Source organism: Dermacentor silvarum, chromosome 4 (assembly GCF_013339745.2).
Source record: "Dermacentor silvarum isolate Dsil-2018 chromosome 4, BIME_Dsil_1.4, whole genome shotgun sequence".
NCBI classification, from domain to species: Eukaryota; Metazoa; Arthropoda; class Arachnida; order Ixodida; family Ixodidae; genus Dermacentor; species Dermacentor silvarum.
The window spans coordinates 83,904,325-83,911,954 of record NC_051157.2 but is presented as its reverse complement, the minus strand read 5'-3'; positions in this window follow the sequence as shown (position 1 = coordinate 83,911,954).

Genomic DNA, 7,630 nt, shown 5'->3' with positions numbered 1-7,630 from the left:
ATAACGTGAAACACTACAGAGGGGAGGTAGAGAAGGTCGGGAGAGGAGGCAGAGACTAGGTAGAACCGAATCAGTCACGAAATTAGGGAATGAGCCTTGCCACTCTTCGCTCGCAGTTCCCATACGTGGGGGAGGGCGGAGGAGAGAAAAGGCAACCTGAGAAGGCGAGCAAACACTACTACTGATCTCTAGGGATGATAAGCGGTCGCGGACAAACTGGATAAATTTAAGTTCAAGGTACGTAGGTGCGTTTCTGCCTTTTCTAAAATAAGGGGGGGGGGGGGGGGGGGAGTCGTAGTTTCGCCCGAAATGCGAAACATCGATTGCGATAGAAAACTAGTGGACAGCTATACGAAGTAAGGATAGTAGGTTTATCCGCCGCTTAAACTTGTAAACGTAGGCATATTAACTAAACTAACAAGCATGGTGTCACGCGCGCACAAGCAAACATGAACGCATCTCACTCGATGACCGCGGAAACGCGCTGTCAAAACGCTGTATAGTGAGTAAGCGCGCCACAGCAGCGAGCGAATTCACCTTCGTCCCGCTGCTCGCATCAGCCGCGAAAACATTGCGCAGGGAGGACTGTTCCCGTCGCTGATGGCTTTCAAGATACAGCCGCTCGGGTGGGCGCGCACGGCGCAGAACGCGGTCCGCATAGACCTTTTAGCTGTTTACAAACATGCGCCCTATATAGACCGCTTCCGGTTTGGCTCAGTGACGTAGTCCGCTAAATATAGCGAGTAAGAAAGGCAATGGCGGTGATATAGATTAGCAGGGCCGCGATTTTGTAGCGATGCCTTCCGCTCGATTATATGCCACTCTTATCATCCACCGTTCACGGCCGGCTGATCGCTTTGATAACGCGGGCGGGACATCGCTCTGACCACTGACAAAGCGCGAAAAGTGCGAAAAGGAATATAATCGGATAAGCAATCGCTACAACATCGCGGCCCAGGATTGCGCTTTGTGATCCGGCACAGTAGACTGATAAGGCCCGTGACCGGAAGTTTCTTGGGAGCGCACTATCGCTGCTGTTATCGCGCGAGCGAAATCGTCTATACCGGGGCGATTCTGGAATCAGTACGATGTTTACGTATCAGCAGAACGACGCTGACGGTGTAGCTCTGCCATTGTGCAGAACCAAAGCCTCACGAGATAAGCAACAGATGAGTAAAACAAAGGAGCCGGCCATGGGCGTCGCTGACCTACACCTCTTGATGACCCGCCTTTCGGACCTCTTCGCTAATTATTCCTGCTACGCACGGGACGCTATTTAAGACCGTGACAGTCCAACTGTTAGATCAGAATGACTCGAGAGACTCTTTCCATGTAAATAACATTTCAACATATTTCTGTTTCTTTCTCGTGATGACGCCTTTGTCGTCGTCTCATGAATCCTGCGGTGAAGCCCGCATCACCAGGGCCGGTATTTTGTAGCGATGCCTTTCCGGTAATAATGCCTTTTCGCGCTTATCGCGCTTTGTCAGCGTTATCAACGGGATCAGCCGGCCGTTAGCGGTGGATGATAAGACCAGTGTAAAATAAGTCATAAGGCATCGCTACAAAATCGCGGCCCAGGTCGTGTCAGTACGCATGTGGAGGGGCTTTAGTCATGACGAAAAGTGATCTTCGAAGGGCCACTAACTTATACGCGTTCGAAAAGCGGAGTTGAGAGCAGCTTCATCAGGGCAGCTGGCATGCCTTTTCTCTTGCATAAACGCGGACAAGTCGCCGAAAGTGTATCCACGCCAGACACTAGCAAACAAGGATGCACATTATTTATTCGATGAGGATGGGGGCGGATTTCAATCGCGCAATACGAGAGCGAGCGAATGTATCGTTTTCTGGGACTATTTAATTGTGCGTGCCAACGGATGTTCCAGCACCCCTGCGCTCATGGTGTATCAAGGGGCTTTAGGTGTACCGTTCCGCTGCCGCATTTCCCTCTTTCTCCGTCTACTTTTTTTTTTCTTTTTTTTTTCGGCAAAGTGGGTGCACGCGTAGTCGTGGTTGGCCGTTCGCTCGTTCCTTCGCGAAAGCACTTCTGACGTCCTGTGCCGGTTGTCACGTGAGACGCTCGCGTAGCCTCGCCGTTATCTCTCCGCCCGCCGTAGGACTACGTTACCAGAGAGAGAGAGAGAGAGAGAGAGAGCCTTCGTCACATGTCACATGTAAAGGAGGTCAGCAAGCCCAGACAACCTCTTTTCAACCCTTTGTTGCACCTTTGATGTTAAAAGAATTACACACTTTTTAGTTGTTTACTCGCTGAGATTACTGATGCCTCGCCGCACGGTTTTGGACGAAGATCGTTCACAAACTACGCGTTTTTATCGAGAGTTTCGCGCACGCCCGCGAACGCCAGGGCCGCCGCCTGACGTTTGTCGACTGGCTGCTCACTCCTTTGGGGAAACGCAGCGCAGGAATGTAGTACTTAGCGGTGAGCCCGAGAGATGGCGCCAGCCATCGGAGCGCTGGTTTGGTGTCAGATGCTGTCGCTTTGCCTGCAGCACGCAACGTCCTTGACCTTTGCGTTGTCCTTCGAGGTATTATTATGTTTTCTTTAAGTTGGTTTTATTAGCAAATACCTGACGGTGGAGTTATGTTTAATCGCAGTACTCACACTGTTGTATCCATAGGTAGGTTTGTGCGTTTAAAGTTGACCTGGGCGTGAAAATTCCTTTTCCGCAATGCCAGCTGAAGCGTTGTTCGGGCGCCTGAGACGTCTACTTGAGTGTAGGGGGAGGGGGGGGGGGGGGGGGTGAAGCTGCTGGTTAAATTATTGTGCTGTCTTTCGAATTTTTTTCGTTGGCATTTTTGTAACTAGATTCTTTCGCTTTCTCGGGGCGGAACGAACAGACTAACCTACCCGGCCGGCGCAGCAGTGCGCCAACTGAGCTATTTTTCTTACGCCCTTGGGGCTACCGTTTTAAGCTGAGGAAGTTAAAACGTTAAGAAATCGGAGGCACAGCAACGAGAATTCTTGCTCAAAGCGGGCTCTTTGAAAGTACTGTACATGATCACCTCTGAACAACGAGCAGCCAGGCTTCAAAATCAGCGTGCAAAAAAAAAAAAAAAAGAAAAAAAAAGAAGAAGCTTTATTTCTTGCTAAACTTTTTTTTAAAATGCCTTGTTTCAATTGCCGTTTTTATGGAACGAAAACCTTTGTGGGGAACGTTTCTGGTGTACGCACAAAAGCTCTGGCGTAGTTGCAGATAGCGGTCACTGAGCGCATCTCTGCAATCAGCGATAGCGCTTGGGGCGGCGCGGCGGCCGCGCACGTGACAGTAAAAAAAGTAGTCCGGCCGCCGCTGGCTCCTCGGCGTTGGGGTGGGAGGGCGGCATGTTGGCAGCCTTTGGCGGCCATCTTGTGTACCCCGCGAATGCGGATCGTGTTTACGCAGTCTAGGCGGCCTCCGCGCTGCGTATTTCTCGCGCTGTTCTCAAGCGCGCGCTTGCATCGCAGCTTTACGAACGCCTCGAATTCTCCTGTTTCGTTCGTTTTTTTCATAATGGCAGCCCAGTGACGAGGAAGCAAACCGTATAGTTGCAACACATTTTTTTTAAGGGAATGTTTTTCTTTGGCTCTTTCGGCCGCTTTCGTGGTTGGTCGGTGGTCGGACTCTGCAATGAAAACGTTCGGTCGTTCGCTTGCTCGCTCCTTTGTTCGTTCGTGCGTTCTTGGGCTAATCTCCAACATTGACAATCATACACGCCGTGGTGGCTCAGTCAGCTAAGGCGTTGCGCTGCTGAGCACGAGGTCGTGGGATCGAATCCCGGCCCCGGCGGCCGCATTTCGCCTCCATCTAAATCCAAAAACGCCCGTGTGCTTGCGTTGTAGTGCACGTTGAAGAACCCCAGGTGGTCGAAATTAATCCGGAGCCCTCCACTACTGCGTGCCTCATAATCAGAATTGGTTTTTGGCACGTAAAACCCCAGAAAGAAGAAGTAGAAGAACATTGACAATCATCGTCGATGTACATGTTTTCCGCATAATTTCTTGCTTGTGTTTCTTTTTAGCGACCGCGGCTGCGCGCTCGTTAGTACTGATGCATGCAGATGTTCATTTTTCGCCTACTGAAACCACCGTTGGAACATAAGTTCTTCAGACGTTCGAGGTGGAAGTTAGCTCGTGCCGTGCAATCTAAATGTAAACATATAGTTTTCCTTCAAGTTTTGGAAGCATTAAAATGTGTGGAGTCGCGAATCTTGGGGTAGATTAATCTCTTAAAAAGAAAAGAGAGCTTACTAGACGCATATGAAAACATAAATCCAGCGCTGGAAATGGTTCCTACAACAGCATGTCCAACCCACTTCCACTTGAGGTGCTCACTGCTAGTAGTTGCTCTTGCTGTATGTGGTGTGATCAGTCCTCGATTAGTGTCATCCAGCGGTTTCGTACTTGCTGCAATGTTCGCCTCAAACCTTGTTCTAACACACACACACACACACACACACACACACACACACACACACACACACACACACACACACACACACACACACACACATATATATATATATATATATATATATATATATACAGAGTCATCATTTTAAAGTTTCATGTAATTTTTAAAAATCGCCCGTGGCAGATGGCGTAATTCTTGTCCTTGAGCTGGATTTTTCGAAGTGGCGGACATTACAAGCACGAGACATCGAAACACATGTTCACCTAATTAAGTTCTTCATGAATTTATAGGATGACACCAGTTTCGAAATAATATTTCCCAAAGTGTGCAACGGAATACATGGGCGCTCCTGTTACTTTTGTGCTTCAATGCATAAAAAAAGCGTTTTTTTTTTTTTTTTTACATCCGCTTCCATTCCATTCTGTGGAAGTGTATGTACAGCGAAACTGTTGCCGACGTTAGACAAGTACCACCACCACAACCGACGTTGGACAACCACAGACTGCTGATGTAATATACCTTTATTTGGACATTGTTTGGCATAATGTCGATTACGGTCGCAGCCCACGCTGTGCGACTGGTGCAACAGGCAGAGCCACCACCACCTAGATATAGACAGCGCAAGCCTACGCACTCCGATCATGACGTCATGCTACCTGGCCCGACTGCCATAGAATCTAACGGGGATGCTCCCGCGTAAGCAACAGTGATTTTGACGTCACCGCTTTCGTCACGCCAGCCTTGGCAATGGAAATTTTCTGGCCAGGTAGCATGACGTCATAGATCGGAGAGCGTAGGCCTGTGCTATGTAGGTGGTGTTGGCAGAGCGCAGATACCTTGTGGGCACACGTACGTTAAGCGCGCACGCATATGTGCGAAGTGCCTTATTGAACTAATGGAATTTTTTCAAAGTAAATTGCGTCAGCAAATTCGTAGAGTACGACTCCCACACAAGCTGCAGATATGATAGCTCCGGGTTGTGATTCGAATATACGAGAAAGCAAAGCTCTGTTACGCGGGAAATCAAAGACAAAGCCCTTTTCCAGCTGCCGTTTGAGGTCTTGACTGAGTGGCCGCGGCCGTTAGGTGGCGGTACAGTTTTTGGGTGAGCACGAGCCGACGAAAAATCCCGACCAACTAGAGGCCAACAGCTTCGCTGTAAAAAGTACGTGGAACATACAGTGCGTGCATTCTTAGGGCAAGTTTGATGGCGCATATATATATATATATATATATATATATATATATATATATATATATATATATCCAAGCTGGCGTTATTCTGTAAATTCATTCCAAGTGGAAACGCCTTGGAAGCTCACCTGCTACAATTCATAAAGTAAAATTCAAAAGATAATTAGTGTATGTTTGTTAATTAGTTGAATATGTGTTCGGATTTCTCGTGCATGTCCGCCTCTCTGAATAATCCAGCTGAAGGACTAGAAATACGCTGTTTGCTACAGGCCATTTACTATAGACACTCCATGCGCCTTTCTGCAGTCGCCGTGAGGTTCCGTAGAAAGTCCAGGGGCGATAAAATCGACGCCGCGCCATTTGCTGTTTGTGCGAGAGTGGGATACGGGGGGGGAAGCACATCGTCTGCTATCGCGTTCGAGGTTCCGAGGGGGGTTGGCGTTCTACTCCGGGCTGCGTGGCGCGCCCGCTCGGGCCGCTGTCTTGAAAGCCATCTGCGGTGGGGACAGAGTCCGCCCTACGTTGTGTTTCGAAACTGTTACTTTTTTCTTTACTTCCACAGAACTTAAAAATGAGCGCCCAATATAGTCATAAATTCAACGGGTCCTTGTTTGCTGCACAACTTATATTTAAAGAAAGAGCATGCTCAATTGGGCCGTGAACTTACTCGATGTTTCGGCCAGAGGATCGGCCTTTACCAAGATATCCGCAATAAAGGCCGAAACGTCGAGGGAGGAAACGTCTCAATAGACCATGCTCTCTTTCGTTATATATATACCAGTGCGGTGTTGCAGGGTAGTGATAGTCTCTCCACCCGACCTCTATGTTAATCCATCTACATGGTGCAGTCAAAAGGACCGAGATGGATAGCATTTACGGCCCAATAAAGCTCCACTTTCCACTTTGTTCTTTTCATGGTGCTTGCGTCCCTTTCCGAGTTTTTGTCCGAGTGGATAACGCGAGCATTTTTCTTTATTTCTTTCTCGTCATTGGTCTCTTGTTATACTCTATCTTAAACCCGTGGCAGCATGCGATACGATTTTCTCGGCTGACCTCCCCACCCATCGTTAATTGTTTTCTCACCAGCACGCTTGGATTTTCAATTACAATTTGATATTACAGTTTCCGTGTGATACACTCTTGGAATACGCAAATTATGTAAACGGTGGATGAGCTATGCGGTGTGAATAAAGTACGATGGCAGGGCGTGTTCAAGAGATTATTGCCCTGGGCTAGCAGCCTGACTCCTTAAAAATAAATGTGCTCCTTCAATTCCTTTAAAACTGGGGTTGGGGGCGACCTTCGAACATTCAAACAAAGCTATATATGCCATGGACACTGTCTATCGGGTAACAATCCTTGTTATTCTTAGAGTGTCGCGCGTAAGCGATGCAATGTTACGTGTCCACAGCCACCGACGACAGGCTTGTCTAATTACCATTGTCGTCGCGTGGAGCTAGACGAAGCCAGATCAAGCGACCAAGCCGTACCACTATTTTTGTTGTTTTGTGAGTTGGTTCAGGCAGCAGCCATCGTGGCTCCATTTTCGAGCCTTAGGTTCTATAAATGCCTAGCGCAACTTAAGTTTCGGTCATTTCGCTTTAACGCGACGAGTATCTTTGGCTGAAGCCGCACACTACTATAATTATCATGCTAGGAGGCGATTGGCATCGTTACAATGGGAAAGTCAACTTTGAAAAGGCACCTGAGTAACTTGAAGCTTCCGTACAACTCAGCAGCTGCTTAGCTGCAAGAAATTACAGCTAAGGAAAATAATTAACTTTTTTTCCAGTGTTTGTGTACGAATAAGGCTTGTTTCCCCCTCCTTGAATTTTTTGACATCCTCGAAATGCTTTAATTGATCTTGAATTTTGAATCGAATGTTCTGCACGAACGCTGTACCTTTTTTTTTTTTGTTCACTACACTGTAACCTTTGTATGTATGTACCTACACAAATATATTCGCCGAGATTATGAGCGACCCAGATAGCAGCCACGCCAAACCCAGCCGGGTATGCAAGAAC